Genomic DNA, 16,638 nt, shown 5'->3' on the forward strand with positions numbered 1-16,638 from the left:
ATTCTCAGTCCCTGCAAGCATCCCTGACTGCACTTGAATGCAATATGTCGTCTGACGGAAAGCAGTGCATCCTTTCAATGGAAGATTTCACCAGCTGCACCGAGTGCAAGAGTGGATCACGTGGCAGGCAGCTGGCAGAAGAGTAGCAGTCAGACGGATGGCAATGGAAAGTGATCTGGGCGGAAACTTTTCCTCCTGAATTGGACCTTGTTGTGAAATTGCAAAAGCTGCCCTTTTTGCAAATGGAATCGCGCGGAGTGAGAAAATAAGGTTCCACCGAGATTTGAACTCGGATCGCTGGATTCAGAGCCCAGAGTGCTCACCATTACACCATGGAACCCAGAGGCAACTTTGCCTTTGCAAGTTGTCAATCAGACATAGCTTTCTCTTTTACAAAAGCACAGACGACATCGAACAGAACTGTGGAATGTTTCCTGCGCAGGAAGAGGCCAGACGCAATATCAGCAACCACTTACATCTGCACAGCAGCCTTGGAGTAAGAAAATATCTGCAAGACACTTTGCAGCACTATCCGACATCATTTGCGGCGAGCCTCTTCAGAAGGATATATTTGCACAGCTGATCAAAAGCTTGATCCAATCCTTTGCTTTGAAAGAGCGCCTCAAACAAGGACAAAGAGCGAGAAAGGCCGTCGCTTTTAAGGAGGCAATTGCAGAGCTTAGCGAACAGGCAGCTGAAGGCACGGCCACCGACGCTATAATCGGGGCAGCCAAAGAGTTCAAGATGGGAGGAGCGCAGAGATTCTGCTAGCTTTGAACAGCTGAATGAGCTTACGGCGATACGCAGGGGCGAGGCGGCAAAGGAATTTTAAACAGGCATGGGAATTCGAAAAATCAGCGGTCGTCAGAGCGGTTGACAATGTCGTTGCGCCAACACAGGGTTGCTGGGTGAGCTGCACTAGGTGCCAATTAGGACCTGGGCAGCAGAGATTTCCATGAGCTCGCATTTACGGAGGGTGCAAACCGGAAGGATGTCCGCCGGCGTTTTGGAATAGTCAAGTCCACAGGTAACAGAGGCACGGATGAAGACGTCAGCAGCGGATCAGCTGAGGCAGGGACTTAGTCCCGTGACGTTGCAGAGGTGCAAGTAGGTGTCCTTGCTGATGGACCAGACGTGCGGGTGGCGGACCGGCTGAGGCTCAAGTGGGACATCGAGGTTTCCAATCGTGTGTCTCAGCGTCAGATAGCGGTCGGGAATGAGGATAAAGTCAATGCCTCGGCAACGGAGTTTGTGACGGGGAGCTGCACTGCAAATGGCCATACCTTGCTGAGCCCTCCATTTGCAATGCATTTTCACGAGCAAATTGCAAGCACTGGACATTGTAATTTCCAGTCTGCATTCCGGCTTGATCTTTTCTCAGGCACACCTTCAGCTTCCCCACTAGTTGTTCTGAAGGTGTGGATGCTGTGCAACTCGGACAGTCCAGGCTGCAGCTTCTAATGTCACTGCTTGTGTTTGCCATTTCTCAGCACACTCTAGTTTGGCACACTTGCCAGATGATCAGTTTATAAACGTTGCAAGGCAGTGAAGCAAGAAACGACGACATGCACATTTGCTCGAGGGCAAGAAGACAATCGTTGTGACGCCTGCATTTGATGAAACCCTCTTGAATTTGTTGAAGCGCCCCTGCTGAATGCAGATTGCAAAGAAAAGCTGGGCTCACGCCATTGTCCTGTGCAGTGCAGGCACTGAGGACACGGAACAAGCTGCAACGTTGCTCTGCTGCAGACGTGGCTCAGGCTGATGTTGCAATTGGACATTGAAGCTCAATCCTCTTGATGAAGACAAGCAAGGCGCAGCAGCAGCATTTCAGCTCCATGTGCCGAACGCTTGTGTGTCCCAAATTTAACAGGAGCTGGGACAACAAGAATGCCGGTTCCACCGAGATTTGAACTCGGATCGCTGGATTCAAAGTCCAGAGTGCTCACCATTACACCATGGAACCAAGCGGCTGTCCTGTGCCAGGGCTACAGTCTTTTCTCCAACTCCCCTGGCATTCTCAGTCCCTGCAAGCATCCCTGACTGCACTTGAATGCAATATGTCGTCTGACGGAAAGCAGTGCATCCTTTCAATGGAAGATTTCACCAGCTGCACCGAGTGCAAGAGTGGATCACGTGGCAGGCAGCTGGCATAAGAGTAGCAGTCAGACGGATGGCAATGGAAAGTGATCTGGGCGGAAAAATTTCCTCCTGAATTGGACCTTGTTGTGAAATTGCAGAAGCTGCCCTTTTTGCAAATGGAATCGCGCGGAGTGAGAAAATAAGGTTCCACCGAGATTTGAACTCGGATCGCTGGATTCAGAGCCCAGAGTGCTCACCATTACACCATGGAACCCAGAGGCAACTTTGCCTTTGCAAGTTGTCAATCAGACATAGCTTTCTCTTTTACAAAAGCACAGACGACATCGAACAGAACTGTGGAATGTTTCTTGCGCAGGAAGAGGCCAGACGCAATATCAGCAACCACTTACATCTGCACAGCAGCCTTGGAGTAAGAAAATATCTGCAAGACACTTTGCAGCACTATCCGACATCATTTGCGGCGTGCCTCTTCAGAAGGATATATTTGCACAGCTGATCAAAAGCTTGATCCAATCCTTTGCTTTGAAAGAGCGCCTCAAACAAGGACAAAGAGCGAGAAAGGCCGTCGCTTTTAAGGAGGCAATTGCAGAGCTTAGCGAACAGGCAGCTGAAGGCACGGCCACCGACGCTATAATCGGGGCAGCCAAAGAGTTCAAGATGGGAGGAGCGCAGAGATTCTGCTAGCTTTGAACAGCTGAATGAGCTTACGGCGATACGCAGGGGCGAGGCGGCAAAGGAATTTTAAACAGGCATGGGAATTCGAAAAATCAGCGGTCGTCAGAGCGGTTGACAATGTCGTTGCGCCAACACAGGGTTGCTGGGTGAGCTGCACTAGGTGCCAATTAGGACCTGGGCAGCAGAGATTTCCATGAGCTCGCATTTACGGAGGGTGCAAACCGGAAGGATGTCCGCCGGCGTTTTGGAATAGTCAAGTCCACAGGTAACAGAGGCACGGATGAAGACGTCAGCAGCGGATCAGCTGAGGCAGGGACTTAGTCGCGTGACGTTGCAGAGGTGCAAGTAGGTGTCCTTGCTGATGGACCAGACGTGCGGGTGGCGGACCGGCTAAGGCTCAAGTGGGACATCGAGCTTTCCAATCGTGTGTCTCAGCGTCAGATAGCGGTCGGGAATGGGGATAAAGTCAATGCCTCGGCAACGGGGTTTGTGACGGGGAGCTGCACTGCAAATGGCCATACCTTGCTGAGCCCTCCAAATAGCAATGCATTTTCACGAGCAAATTGCAAGCACTGGACATTGTAATTTCCAGTCTGCATTCCGGCTTAATCTTTTCTCAGGCACACCTTCAGCTTCCCCACTAGTTGTTCTGAAGGTGTGGATGCTGTGCAACTCGGACAGTCCAGGCTGCAGCTTCTAATGTCACTGCTTGTGTTTGCCATTTCTCAGCACACTCTAGTTTGGCACACTTGCCAGATGATCAGTTTATAAACGTTGCAAGGCAGTGAAGCAAGAAACGACGACATGCACATTTGCTCGAGGGCAAGAAGACAATCGTTGTGACGCCTGCATTTGATGAAACCCTCTTGAATTTGTTGAAGCGCCCCTGCTGAATGCAGATTGCAAAGAAAAGCTGGGCTCACGCCATTGTCCTGTGCAGTGCAGGCACTGAGGACACGGAACAAGCTGCAACGTTGCTCTGCTGCAGACGTGGCTCAGGCTGATGTTGCAATTGGACATTGAAGCTCAATCCTCTTGATGAAGACAAGAAAGGCGCAGCAGCAGCATTTCAGCTCCATGTGCCGAACGCTTGTGTGTCCCAAATTTAACAGCAGCTGGGACAACAAGAATGCCGGTTCCACCGAGATTTGAACTCGGATCGCTGGATTCAAAGTCCAGAGTGCTCACCATTACACCATGGAACCAAGTGGCTGTCCTGTGCCAGGGCTACAGTCTTTTCTCCAACTCCCCTGGCATTCTCAGTCCCTGCAAGCATCCCTGACTGCACTTGAATGCAATATGTCGTCTGACGGAAAGCAGTGCATCCTTTCAATGGAAGATTTCACCAGCTGCACCGAGTGCAAGAGTGGATCACGTGGCAGGCAGCTGGCATAAGAGTAGCAGTCAGACGGATGGCAATGGAAAGTGATCTGGGCGGAAACTTTTCCTCCTGAATTGGACCTTGTTGTGAAATTGCAAAAGCTGCCCTTTTTGCAAACGGAATCGCGCGGAGTGAGAAAATAAGGTTCCACCGAGATTTGAACTCGGATCGCTGGATTCAGAGCCCAGAGTGCTCACCATTACACCATGGAACCCAGAGGCAACTTTGCCTTTGCAAGTTGTCAATCAGACATAGCTTTCTCTTTTACAAAAGCACAGACGACATCGAACAGAACTGTGGAATGTTTCTTGCGCAGGAAGAGGCCAGACGCAATATCAGCAACCACTTACATCTGCACAGCAGCCTTGGAGTAAGAAAATATCTGCAAGACACTTTGCAGCACTATCCGACATCATTTGCGGCGTGCCTCTTCAGAAGGATATATTTGCACAGCTGATCAAAAGCTTGATCCAATCCTTTGCTTTGAAAGAGCGCCTCAAACAAGGACAAAGAGCGAGAAAGGCCGTCGCTTTTAAGGAGGCAATTGCAGAGCTTAGCGAACAGGCAGCTGAAGGCACGGCCACCGACGCTATAATCGGGGCAGCCAAAGAGTTCAAGATGGGAGGAGCGCAGAGATTCTGCTAGCTTTGAACAGCTGAATGAGCTTACGGCGATACGCAGGGGCGAGGCGGCAAAGGAATTTTAAACAGGCATGGGAATTCGAAAAATCAGCGGTCGTCAGAGCGGTTGACAATGTCGTTGCGCCAACACAGGGTTGCTGGGTGAGCTGCACTAGGTGCCAATTAGGACCTGGGCAGCAGAGATTTCCATGAGCTCGCATTTACGGAGGGTGCAAACCGGAAGGATGTCCGCCGGCGTTTTGGAATAGTCAAGTCCACAGGTAACAGAGGCACGGATGAAGACGTCAGCAGCGGATCAGCTGAGGCAGGGACTTAGTCGCGTGACGTTGCAGAGGTGCAAGTAGGTGTCCTTGCTGATGGACCAGACGTGCGGGTGGCGGACCGGCTAAGGCTCAAGTGGGACATCGAGCTTTCCAATCGTGTGTCTCAGCGTCAGATAGCGGTCGGGAATGGGGATAAAGTCAATGCCTCGGCAACGGGGTTTGTGACGGGGAGCTGCACTGCAAATGGCCATACCTTGCTGAGCCCTCCAAATAGCAATGCATTTTCACGAGCAAATTGCAAGCACTGGACATTGTAATTTCCAGTCTGCATTCCGGCTTAATCTTTTCTCAGGCACACCTTCAGCTTCCCCACTAGTTGTTCTGAAGGTGTGGATGCTGTGCAACTCGGACAGTCCAGGCTGCAGCTTCTAATGTCACTGCTTGTGTTTGCCATTTCTCAGCACACTCTAGTTTGGCACACTTGCCAGATGATCAGTTTATAAACGTTGCAAGGCAGTGAAGCAAGAAACGACGACATGCACATTTGCTCGAGGGCAAGAAGACAATCGTTGTGACGCCTGCATTTGATGAAACCCTCTTGAATTTGTTGAAGCGCCCCTGCTGAATGCAGATTGCAAAGAAAAGCTGGGCTCACGCCATTGTCCTGTGCAGTGCAGGCACTGAGGACACGGAACAAGCTGCAACGTTGCTCTGCTGCAGACGTGGCTCAGGCTGATGTTGCAATTGGACATTGAAGCTCAATCCTCTTGATGAAGACAAGAAAGGCGCAGCAGCAGCATTTCAGCTCCATGTGCCGAACGCTTGTGTGTCCCAAATTTAACAGCAGCTGGGACAACAAGAATGCCGGTTCCACCGAGATTTGAACTCGGATCGCTGGATTCAAAGTCCAGAGTGCTCACCATTACACCATGGAACCAAGTGGCTGTCCTGTGCCAGGGCTACAGTCTTTTCTCCAACTCCCCTGGCATTCTCAGTCCCTGCAAGCATCCCTGACTGCACTTGAATGCAATATGTCGTCTGACGGAAAGCAGTGCATCCTTTCAATGGAAGATTTCACCAGCTGCACCGAGTGCAAGAGTGGATCACGTGGCAGGCAGCTGGCATAAGAGTAGCAGTCAGACGGATGGCAATGGAAAGTGATCTGGGCGGAAACTTTTCCTCCTGAATTGGACCTTGTTGTGAAATTGCAAAAGCTGCCCTTTTTGCAAACGGAATCGCGCGGAGTGAGAAAATAAGGTTCCACCGAGATTTGAACTCGGATCGCTGGATTCAGAGCCCAGAGTGCTCACCATTACACCATGGAACCCAGAGGCAACTTTGCCTTTGCAAGTTGTCAATCAGACATAGCTTTCTCTTTTACAAAAGCACAGACGACATCGAACAGAACTGTGGAATGTTTCTTGCGCAGGAAGAGGCCAGACGCAATATCAGCAACCACTTACATCTGCACAGCAGCCTTGGAGTAAGAAAATATCTGCAAGACACTTTGCAGCACTATCCGACATCATTTGCGGCGTGCCTCTTCAGAAGGATATATTTGCACAGCTGATCAAAAGCTTGATCCAATCCTTTGCTTTGAAAGAGCGCCTCAAACAAGGACAAAGAGCGAGAAAGGCCGTCGCTTTTAAGGAGGCAATTGCAGAGCTTAGCGAACAGGCAGCTGAAGGCACGGCCACCGACGCTATAATCGGGGCAGCCAAAGAGTTCAAGATGGGAGGAGCGCAGAGATTCTGCTAGCTTTGAACAGCTGAATGAGCTTACGGCGATACGCAGGGGCGAGGCGGCAAAGGAATTTTAAACAGGCATGGGAATTCGAAAAATCAGCGGTCGTCAGAGCGGTTGACAATGTCGTTGCGCCAACACAGGGTTGCTGGGTGAGCTGCACTAGGTGCCAATTAGGACCTGGGCAGCAGAGATTTCCATGAGCTCGCATTTACGGAGGGTGCAAACCGGAAGGATGTCCGCCGGCGTTTTGGAATAGTCAAGTCCACAGGTAACAGAGGCACGGATGAAGACGTCAGCAGCGGATCAGCTGAGGCAGGGACTTAGTCGCGTGACGTTGCAGAGGTGCAAGTAGGTGTCCTTGCTGATGGACCAGACGTGCGGGTGGCGGACCGGCTAAGGCTCAAGTGGGACATCGAGCTTTCCAATCGTGTGTCTCAGCGTCAGATAGCGGTCGGGAATGGGGATAAAGTCAATGCCTCGGCAACGGGGTTTGTGACGGGGAGCTGCACTGCAAATGGCCATACCTTGCTGAGCCCTCCAAATAGCAATGCATTTTCACGAGCAAATTGCAAGCACTGGACATTGTAATTTCCAGTCTGCATTCCGGCTTAATCTTTTCTCAGGCACACCTTCAGCTTCCCCACTAGTTGTTCTGAAGGTGTGGATGCTGTGCAACTCGGACAGTCCAGGCTGCAGCTTCTAATGTCACTGCTTGTGTTTGCCATTTCTCAGCACACTCTAGTTTGGCACACTTGCCAGATGATCAGTTTATAAACGTTGCAAGGCAGTGAAGCAAGAAACGACGACATGCACATTTGCTCGAGGGCAAGAAGACAATCGTTGTGACGCCTGCATTTGATGAAACCCTCTTGAATTTGTTGAAGCGCCCCTGCTGAATGCAGATTGCAAAGAAAAGCTGGGCTCACGCCATTGTCCTGTGCAGTGCAGGCACTGAGGACACGGAACAAGCTGCAACGTTGCTCTGCTGCAGACGTGGCTCAGGCTGATGTTGCAATTGGACATTGAAGCTCAATCCTCTTGATGAAGACAAGAAAGGCGCAGCAGCAGCATTTCAGCTCCATGTGCCGAACGCTTGTGTGTCCCAAATTTAACAGCAGCTGGGACAACAAGAATGCCGGTTCCACCGAGATTTGAACTCGGATCGCTGGATTCAAAGTCCAGAGTGCTCACCATTACACCATGGAACCAAGTGGCTGTCCTGTGCCAGGGCTACAGTCTTTTCTCCAACTCCCCTGGCATTCTCAGTCCCTGCAAGCATCCCTGACTGCACTTGAATGCAATATGTCGTCTGACGGAAAGCAGTGCATCCTTTCAATGGAAGATTTCACCAGCTGCACCGAGTGCAAGAGTGGATCACGTGGCAGGCAGCTGGCATAAGAGTAGCAGTCAGATGGATGGCAATGGAAAGTGATCTGGGCGGAAACTTTTCCTCCTGAATTGGACCTTGTTGTGAAATTGCAAAAGCTGCCCTTTTTGCAAATGGAATCGCGCGGAGTGAGAAAATAAGGTTCCACCGAGATTTGAACTCGGATCGCTGGATTCAGAGCCCAGAGTGCTCACCATTACACCATGGAACCCAGAGGCAACTTTGCCTTTGCAAGTTGTCAATCAGACATAGCTTTCTCTTTTACAAAAGCACAGACGACATCGAACAGAACTGTGGAATGTTTCTTGCGCAGGAAGAGGCCAGACGCAATATCAGCAACCACTTACATCTGCACAGCAGCCTTGGAGTAAGAAAATATCTGCAAGACACTTTGCAGCACTATCCGACATCATTTGCGGCGTGCCTCTTCAGAAGGATATATTTGCACAGCTGATCAAAAGCTTGATCCAATCCTTTGCTTTGAAAGAGCGCCTCAAACAAGGACAAAGAGCGAGAAAGGCCGTCGCTTTTAAGGAGGCAATTGCAGAGCTTAGCGCACAGGCAGCTGAAGGCACGGCCACCGACGCTATAATCGGGGCAGCCAAAGAGTTCAAGATGGGAGGAGCGCAGAGATTCTGCTAGCTTTGAACAGCTGAATGAGCTTACGGCGATACGCAGGGGCGAGGCGGCAAAGGAATTTTAAACAGGCATGGGAATTCGAAAAATCAGCGGTCGTCAGAGCGGTTGACAATGTCGTTGCGCCAACACAGGGTTGCTGGGTGAGCTGCACTAGGTGCCAATTAGGACCTGGGCAGCAGAGATTTCCATGAGCTCGCATTTACGGAGGGTGCAAACCGGAAGGATGTCCGCCGGCGTTTTGGAATAGTCAAGTCCACAGGTAACAGAGGCACGGATGAAGACGTCAGCAGCGGATCAGCTGAGGCAGGGACTTAGTCGCGTGACGTTGCAGAGGTGCAAGTAGGTGTCCTTGCTGATGGACCAGACGTGCGGGTGGCGGACCGGCTAAGGCTCAAGTGGGACATCGAGCTTTCCAATCGTGTGTCTCAGCGTCAGATAGCGGTCGGGAATGGGGATAAAGTCAATGCCTCGGCAACGGGGTTTGTGACGGGGAGCTGCACTGCAAATGGCCATACCTTGCTGAGCCCTCCAAATAGCAATGCATTTTCACGAGCAAATTGCAAGCACTGGACATTGTAATTTCCAGTCTGCATTCCGGCTTAATCTTTTCTCAGGCACACCTTCAGCTTCCCCACTAGTTGTTCTGAAGGTGTGGATGCTGTGCAACTCGGACAGTCCAGGCTGCAGCTTCTAATGTCACTGCTTGTGTTTGCCATTTCTCAGCACACTCTAGTTTGGCACACTTGCCAGATGATCAGTTTATAAACATTGCAAGGCAGTGAAGCAAGAAACGACGACATGCACATTTGCTCGAGGGCAAGAAGACAATCGTTGTGACGCCTGCATTTGATGAAACCCTCTTGAATTTGTTGAAGCGCCCCTGCTGAATGCAGATTGCAAAGAAAAGCTGGGCTCACGCCATTGTCCTGTGCAGTGCAGGCACTGAGGACACGGAACAAGCTGCAACGTTGCTCTGCTGCAGACGTGGCTCAGGCTGATGTTGCAATTGGACATTGAAGCTCAATCCTCTTGATGAAGACAAGAAAGGCGCAGCAGCAGCATTTCAGCTCCATGTGCCGAACGCTTGTGTGTCCCAAATTTAACAGCAGCTGGGACAACAAGAATGCCGGTTCCACCGAGATTTGAACTCGGATCGCTGGATTCAAAGTCCAGAGTGCTCACCATTACACCATGGAACCAAGTGGCTGTCCTGTGCCAGGGCTACAGTCTTTTCTCCAACTCCCCTGGCATTCTCAGTCCCTGCAAGCATCCCTGACTGCACTTGAATGCAATATGTCGTCTGACGGAAAGCAGTGCATCCTTTCAATGGAAGATTTCACCAGCTGCACCGAGTGCAAGAGTGGATCACGTGGCAGGCAGCTGGCATAAGAGTAGCAGTCAGACGGATGGCAATGGAAAGTGATCTGGGCGGAAACTTTTCCTCCTGAATTGGACCTTGTTGTGAAATTGCAAAAGCTGCCCTTTTTGCAAATGGAATCGCGCGGAGTGAGAAAATAAGGTTCCACCGAGATTTGAACTCGGATCGCTGGATTCAGAGCCCAGAGTGCTCACCATTACACCATGGAACCCAGAGGCAACTTTGCCTTTGCAAGTTGTCAATCAGACATAGCTTTCTCTTTTACAAAAGCACAGACGACATCGAACAGAACTGTGGAATGTTTCTTGCGCAGGAAGAGGCCAGACGCAATATCAGCAACCACTTACATCTGCACAGCAGCCTTGGAGTAAGAAAATATCTGCAAGACACTTTGCAGCACTATCCGACATCATTTGCGGCGTGCCTCTTCAGAAGGATATATTTGCACAGCTGATCAAAAGCTTGATCCAATCCTTTGCTTTGAAAGAGCGCCTCAAACAAGGACAAAGAGCGAGAAAGGCCGTCGCTTTTAAGGAGGCAATTGCAGAGCTTAGCGAACAGGCAGCTGAAGGCACGGCCACCGACGCTATAATCGGGGCAGCCAAAGAGTTCAAGATGGGAGGAGCGCAGAGATTCTGCTAGCTTTGAACAGCTGAATGAGCTTACGGCGATACGCAGGGGCGAGGCGGCAAAGGAATTTTAAACAGGCATGGGAATTCGAAAAATCAGCGGTCGTCAGAGCGGTTGACAATGTCGTTGCGCCAACACAGGGTTGCTGGGTGAGCTGCACTAGGTGCCAATTAGGACCTGGGCAGCAGAGATTTCCATGAGCTCGCATTTACGGAGGGTGCAAACCGGAAGGATGTCCGCCGGCGTTTTGGAATAGTCAAGTCCACAGGTAACAGAGGCACGGATGAAGACGTCAGCAGCGGATCAGCTGAGGCAGGGACTTAGTCGCGTGACGTTGCAGAGGTGCAAGTAGGTGTCCTTGCTGATGGACCAGACGTGCGGGTGGCGGACCGGCTAAGGCTCAAGTGGGACATCGAGCTTTCCAATCGTGTGTCTCAGCGTCAGATAGCGGTCGGGAATGGGGATAAAGTCAATGCCTCGGCAACGGAGTTTGTGACGGGGAGCTGCACTGCAAATGGCCATACCTTGCTGAGCCCTCCAAATAGCAATGCATTTTCACGAGCAAATTGCAAGCACTGGACATTGTAATTTCCAGTCTGCATTCCGGCTTAATCTTTTCTCAGGCACACCTTCAGCTTCCCCACTAGTTGTTCTGAAGGTGTGGATGCTGTGCAACTCGGACAGTCCAGGCTGCAGCTTCTAATGTCACTGCTTGTGTTTGCCATTTCTCAGCACACTCTAGTTTGGCACACTTGCCAGATGATCAGTTTATAAACGTTGCAAGGCAGTGAAGCAAGAAACGACGACATGCACATTTGCTCGAGGGCAAGAAGACAATCGTTGTGACGCCTGCATTTGATGAAACCCTCTTGAATTTGTTGAAGCGCCCCTGCTGAATGCAGATTGCAAAGAAAAGCTGGGCTCACGCCATTGTCCTGTGCAGTGCAGGCACTGAGGACACGGAACAAGCTGCAACGTTGCTCTGCTGCAGACGTGGCTCAGGCTGATGTTGCAATTGGACATTGAAGCTCAATCCTCTTGATGAAGACAAGAAAGGCGCAGCAGCAGCATTTCAGCTCCATGTGCCGAACGCTTGTGTGTCCCAAATTTAACAGCAGCTGGGACAACAAGAATGCCGGTTCCACCGAGATTTGAACTCGGATCGCTGGATTCAAAGTCCAGAGTGCTCACCATTACACCATGGAACCAAGTGGCTGTCCTGTGCCAGGGCTACAGTCTTTTCTCCAACTCCCCTGGCATTCTCAGTCCCTGCAAGCATCCCTGACTGCACTTGAATGCAATATGTCGTCTGACGGAAAGCAGTGCATCCTTTCAATGGAAGATTTCACCAGCTGCACCGAGTGCAAGAGTGGATCACGTGGCAGGCAGCTGGCATAAGAGTAGCAGTCAGACGGATGGCAATGGAAAGTGATCTGGGCGGAAACTTTTCCTCCTGAATTGGACCTTGTTGTGAAATTGCAAAAGCTGCCCTTTTTGCAAACGGAATCGCGCGGAGTGAGAAAATAAGGTTCCACCGAGATTTGAACTCAGATCGCTGGATTCAGAGCCCAGAGTGCTCACCATTACACCATGGAACCCAGAGGCAACTTTGCCTTTGCAAGTTGTCAATCAGACATAGCTTTCTCTTTTACAAAAGCACAGACGACATCGAACAGAACTGTGGAATGTTTCTTGCGCAGGAAGAGGCCAGACGCAATATCAGCAACCACTTACATCTGCACAGCAGCCTTGGAGTAAGAAAATATCTGCAAGACACTTTGCAGCACTATCCGACATCATTTGCGGCGTGCCTCTTCAGAAGGATATATTTGCACAGCTGATCAAAAGCTTGATCCAATCCTTTGCTTTGAAAGAGCGCCTCAAACAAGGACAAAGAGCGAGAAAGGCCGTCGCTTTTAAGGAGGCAATTGCAGAGCTTAGCGAACAGGCAGCTGAAGGCACGGCCACCGACGCTATAATCGGGGCAGCCAAAGAGTTCAAGATGGGAGGAGCGCAGAGATTCTGCTAGCTTTGAACAGCTGAATGAGCTTACGGCGATACGCAGGGGCGAGGCGGCAAAGGAATTTTAAACAGGCATGGGAATTCGAAAAATCAGCGGTCGTCAGAGCGGTTGACAATGTCGTTGCGCCAACACAGGGTTGCTGGGTGAGCTGCACTAGGTGCCAATTAGGACCTGGGCAGCAGAGATTTCCATGAGCTCGCATTTACGGAGGGTGCAAACCGGAAGGATGTCCGCCGGCGTTTTGGAATAGTCAAGTCCACAGGTAACAGAGGCACGGATGAAGACGTCAGCAGCGGATCAGCTGAGGCAGGGACTTAGTCGCGTGACGTTGCAGAGGTGCAAGTAGGTGTCCTTGCTGATGGACCAGACGTGCGGGTGGCGGACCGGCTAAGGCTCAAGTGGGACATCGAGCTTTCCAATCGTGTGTCTCAGCGTCAGATAGCGGTCGGGAATGGGGATAAAGTCAATGCCTCGGCAACGGGGTTTGTGACGGGGAGCTGCACTGCAAATGGCCATACCTTGCTGAGCCCTCCAAATAGCAATGCATTTTCACGAGCAAATTGCAAGCACTGGACATTGTAATTTCCAGTCTGCATTCCGGCTTAATCTTTTCTCAGGCACACCTTCAGCTTCCCCACTAGTTGTTCTGAAGGTGTGGATGCTGTGCAACTCGGACAGTCCAGGCTGCAGCTTCTAATGTCACTGCTTGTGTTTGCCATTTCTCAGCACACTCTAGTTTGGCACACTTGCCAGATGATCAGTTTATAAACGTTGCAAGGCAGTGAAGCAAGAAACGACGACATGCACATTTGCTCGAGGGCAAGAAGACAATCGTTGTGACGCCTGCATTTGATGAAACCCTCTTGAATTTGTTGAAGCGCCCCTGCTGAATGCAGATTGCAAAGAAAAGCTGGGCTCACGCCATTGTCCTGTGCAGTGCAGGCACTGAGGACACGGAACAAGCTGCAACGTTGCTCTGCTGCAGACGTGGCTCAGGCTGATGTTGCAATTGGACATTGAAGCTCAATCCTCTTGATGAAGACAAGAAAGGCGCAGCAGCAGCATTTCAGCTCCATGTGCCGAACGCTTGTGTGTCCCAAATTTAACAGCAGCTGGGACAACAAGAATGCCGGTTCCACCGAGATTTGAACTCGGATCGCTGGATTCAAAGTCCAGAGTGCTCACCATTACACCATGGAACCAAGTGGCTGTCCTGTGCCAGGGCTACAGTCTTTTCTCCAACTCCCCTGGCATTCTCAGTCCCTGCAAGCATCCCTGACTGCACTTGAATGCAATATGTCGTCTGACGGAAAGCAGTGCATCCTTTCAATGGAAGATTTCACCAGCTGCACCGAGTGCAAGAGTGGATCACGTGGCAGGCAGCTGGCATAAGAGTAGCAGTCAGACGGATGGCAATGGAAAGTGATCTGGGCGGAAACTTTTCCTCCTGAATTGGACCTTGTTGTGAAATTGCAAAAGCTGCCCTTTTTGCAAATGGAATCGCGCGGAGTGAGAAAATAAGGTTCCACCGAGATTTGAACTCGGATCGCTGGATTCAGAGCCCAGAGTGCTCACCATTACACCATGGAACCCAGAGGCAACTTTGCCTTTGCAAGTTGTCAATCAGACATAGCTTTCTCTTTTACAAAAGCACAGACGACATCGAACAGAACTGTGGAATGTTTCTTGCGCAGGAAGAGGCCAGACGCAATATCAGCAACCACTTACATCTGCACAGCAGCCTTGGAGTAAGAAAATATCTGCAAGACACTTTGCAGCACTATCCGACATCATTTGCGGCGTGCCTCTTCAGAAGGATATATTTGCACAGCTGATCAAAAGCTTGATCCAATCCTTTGCTTTGAAAGAGCGCCTCAAACAAGGACAAAGAGCGAGAAAGGCCGTCGCTTTTAAGGAGGCAACTGCAGAGCTTAGCGCACAGGCAGCTGAAGGCACGGCCACCGACGCTATAATCGGGGCAGCCAAAGAGTTCAAGATGGGAGGAGCGCAGAGATTCTGCTAGCTTTGAACAGCTGAATGAGCTTACGGCGATACGCAGGGGCGAGGCGGCAAAGGAATTTTAAACAGGCATGGGAATTCGAAAAATCAGCGGTCGTCAGAGCGGTTGACAATGTCGTTGCGCCAACACAGGGTTGCTGGGTGAGCTGCACTAGGTGCCAATTAGGACCTGGGCAGCAGAGATTTCCATGAGCTCGCATTTACGGAGGGTGCAAACCGGAAGGATGTCCGCCGGCGTTTTGGAATAGTCAAGTCCACAGGTAACAGAGGCACGGATGAAGACGTCAGCAGCGGATCAGCTGAGGCAGGGACTTAGTCGCGTGACGTTGCAGAGGTGCAAGTAGGTGTCCTTGCTGATGGACCAGACGTGCGGGTGGCGGACCGGCTAAGGCTCAAGTGGGACATCGAGCTTTCCAATCGTGTGTCTCAGCGTCAGATAGCGGTCGGGAATGGGGATAAAGTCAATGCCTCGGCAACGGGGTTTGTGACGGGGAGCTGCACTGCAAATGGCCATACCTTGCTGAGCCCTCCAAATAGCAATGCATTTTCACGAGCAAATTGCAAGCACTGGACATTGTAATTTCCAGTCTGCATTCCGGCTTAATCTTTTCTCAGGCACACCTTCAGCTTCCCCACTAGTTGTTCTGAAGGTGTGGATGCTGTGCAACTCGGACAGTCCAGGCTGCAGCTTCTAATGTCACTGCTTGTGTTTGCCATTTCTCAGCACACTCTAGTTTGGCACACTTGCCAGATGATCAGTTTATAAACGTTGCAAGGCAGTGAAGCAAGAAACGACGACATGCACATTTGCTCGAGGGCAAGAAGACAATCGTTGTGACGCCTGCATTTGATGAAACCCTCTTGAATTTGTTGAAGCGCCCCTGCTGAATGCAGATTGCAAAGAAAAGCTGGGCTCACGCCATTGTCCTGTGCAGTGCAGGCACTGAGGACACGGAACAAGCTGCAACGTTGCTCTGCTGCAGACGTGGCTCAGGCTGATGTTGCAATTGGACATTGAAGCTCAATCCTCTTGATGAAGACAAGAAAGGCGCAGCAGCAGCATTTCAGCTCCATGTGCCGAACGCTTGTGTGTCCCAAATTTAACAGCAGCTGGGACAACAAGAATGCCGGTTCCACCGAGATTTGAACTCGGATCGCTGGATTCAAAGTCCAGAGTGCTCACCATTACACCATGGAACCAAGTGGCTGTCCTGTGCCAGGGCTACAGTCTTTTCTCCAACTCCCCTGGCATTCTCAGTCCCTGCAAGCATCCCTGACTGCACTTGAATGCAATATGTCGTCTGACGGAAAGCAGTGCATCCTTTCAATGGAAGATTTCACCAGCTGCACCGAGTGCAAGAGTGGATCACGTGGCAGGCAGCTGGCATAAGAGTAGCAGTCAGACGGATGGCAATGGAAAGTGATCTGGGCGGAAACTTTTCCTCCTGAATTGGACCTTGTTGTGAAATTGCAAAAGCTGCCCTTTTTGCAAATGGAATCGCGCGGAGTGAGAAAATAAGGTTCCACCGAGATTTGAACTCGGATCGCTGGATTCAGAGCCCAGAGTGCTCACCATTACACCATGGAACCCAGAGGCAACTTTGCCTTTGCAAGTTGTCAATCAGACATAGCTTTCTCTTTTACAAAAGCACAGACGACATCGAACAGAACTGTGGAATGTTTCTTGCGCAGGAAGAGGCCAGACGCAATATCAGCAACCACTTACATCTGCACAGCAGCCTTGGAGTAAGAA

General features: G+C 50.8%; 17 non-coding genes across 17 annotated transcripts; all 17 read right to left on the reverse strand.

Annotated features, from left to right (window-relative positions):
• Positions 1 to 268: 268 nt before the first annotated feature.
• trnaq-cug (transfer RNA glutamine (anticodon CUG)) lies at positions 269 to 340 on the reverse strand. Its single transcript has one exon. It is a non-coding gene; the product is annotated as a tRNA-Gln (tRNA).
• Positions 341 to 1,894: 1,554 nt separating this feature from the next.
• trnaq-uug (transfer RNA glutamine (anticodon UUG)) lies at positions 1,895 to 1,966 on the reverse strand. Its single transcript has one exon. It is a non-coding gene; the product is annotated as a tRNA-Gln (tRNA).
• A 318-nt stretch (positions 1,967 to 2,284) lies between these two features.
• Positions 2,285 to 2,356, reverse strand: trnaq-cug (transfer RNA glutamine (anticodon CUG)). Its single transcript has one exon. It is a non-coding gene; the product is annotated as a tRNA-Gln (tRNA).
• Positions 2,357 to 3,911: 1,555 nt separating this feature from the next.
• Positions 3,912 to 3,983, reverse strand: trnaq-uug (transfer RNA glutamine (anticodon UUG)). Its single transcript has one exon. It is a non-coding gene; the product is annotated as a tRNA-Gln (tRNA).
• A 318-nt stretch (positions 3,984 to 4,301) lies between these two features.
• On the reverse strand, positions 4,302 to 4,373 carry trnaq-cug (transfer RNA glutamine (anticodon CUG)). The gene has a single exon. It is a non-coding gene; the product is annotated as a tRNA-Gln (tRNA).
• A 1,555-nt stretch (positions 4,374 to 5,928) lies between these two features.
• On the reverse strand, positions 5,929 to 6,000 carry trnaq-uug (transfer RNA glutamine (anticodon UUG)). Its single transcript has one exon. It is a non-coding gene; the product is annotated as a tRNA-Gln (tRNA).
• A 318-nt stretch (positions 6,001 to 6,318) lies between these two features.
• Positions 6,319 to 6,390, reverse strand: trnaq-cug (transfer RNA glutamine (anticodon CUG)). Its single transcript has one exon. It is a non-coding gene; the product is annotated as a tRNA-Gln (tRNA).
• A 1,555-nt stretch (positions 6,391 to 7,945) lies between these two features.
• On the reverse strand, positions 7,946 to 8,017 carry trnaq-uug (transfer RNA glutamine (anticodon UUG)). The gene has a single exon. It is a non-coding gene; the product is annotated as a tRNA-Gln (tRNA).
• A 318-nt stretch (positions 8,018 to 8,335) lies between these two features.
• On the reverse strand, positions 8,336 to 8,407 carry trnaq-cug (transfer RNA glutamine (anticodon CUG)). Its single transcript has one exon. It is a non-coding gene; the product is annotated as a tRNA-Gln (tRNA).
• A 1,555-nt stretch (positions 8,408 to 9,962) lies between these two features.
• Positions 9,963 to 10,034, reverse strand: trnaq-uug (transfer RNA glutamine (anticodon UUG)). Its single transcript has one exon. It is a non-coding gene; the product is annotated as a tRNA-Gln (tRNA).
• A 318-nt stretch (positions 10,035 to 10,352) lies between these two features.
• On the reverse strand, positions 10,353 to 10,424 carry trnaq-cug (transfer RNA glutamine (anticodon CUG)). The gene has a single exon. It is a non-coding gene; the product is annotated as a tRNA-Gln (tRNA).
• Positions 10,425 to 11,979: 1,555 nt separating this feature from the next.
• On the reverse strand, positions 11,980 to 12,051 carry trnaq-uug (transfer RNA glutamine (anticodon UUG)). The gene has a single exon. It is a non-coding gene; the product is annotated as a tRNA-Gln (tRNA).
• A 318-nt stretch (positions 12,052 to 12,369) lies between these two features.
• On the reverse strand, positions 12,370 to 12,441 carry trnaq-cug (transfer RNA glutamine (anticodon CUG)). The gene has a single exon. It is a non-coding gene; the product is annotated as a tRNA-Gln (tRNA).
• Positions 12,442 to 13,996: 1,555 nt separating this feature from the next.
• On the reverse strand, positions 13,997 to 14,068 carry trnaq-uug (transfer RNA glutamine (anticodon UUG)). Its single transcript has one exon. It is a non-coding gene; the product is annotated as a tRNA-Gln (tRNA).
• A 318-nt stretch (positions 14,069 to 14,386) lies between these two features.
• trnaq-cug (transfer RNA glutamine (anticodon CUG)) lies at positions 14,387 to 14,458 on the reverse strand. The gene has a single exon. It is a non-coding gene; the product is annotated as a tRNA-Gln (tRNA).
• A 1,555-nt stretch (positions 14,459 to 16,013) lies between these two features.
• Positions 16,014 to 16,085, reverse strand: trnaq-uug (transfer RNA glutamine (anticodon UUG)). Its single transcript has one exon. It is a non-coding gene; the product is annotated as a tRNA-Gln (tRNA).
• Positions 16,086 to 16,403: 318 nt separating this feature from the next.
• On the reverse strand, positions 16,404 to 16,475 carry trnaq-cug (transfer RNA glutamine (anticodon CUG)). The gene has a single exon. It is a non-coding gene; the product is annotated as a tRNA-Gln (tRNA).
• Between the last annotated feature and the right edge of the window lie 163 nt (positions 16,476 to 16,638).

The sequence above is a fragment of the Heterodontus francisci genome, chromosome 48, assembly GCF_036365525.1.
Source record: "Heterodontus francisci isolate sHetFra1 chromosome 48, sHetFra1.hap1, whole genome shotgun sequence".
In the NCBI taxonomy this organism is placed as follows: domain Eukaryota; kingdom Metazoa; phylum Chordata; class Chondrichthyes; order Heterodontiformes; family Heterodontidae; genus Heterodontus; species Heterodontus francisci.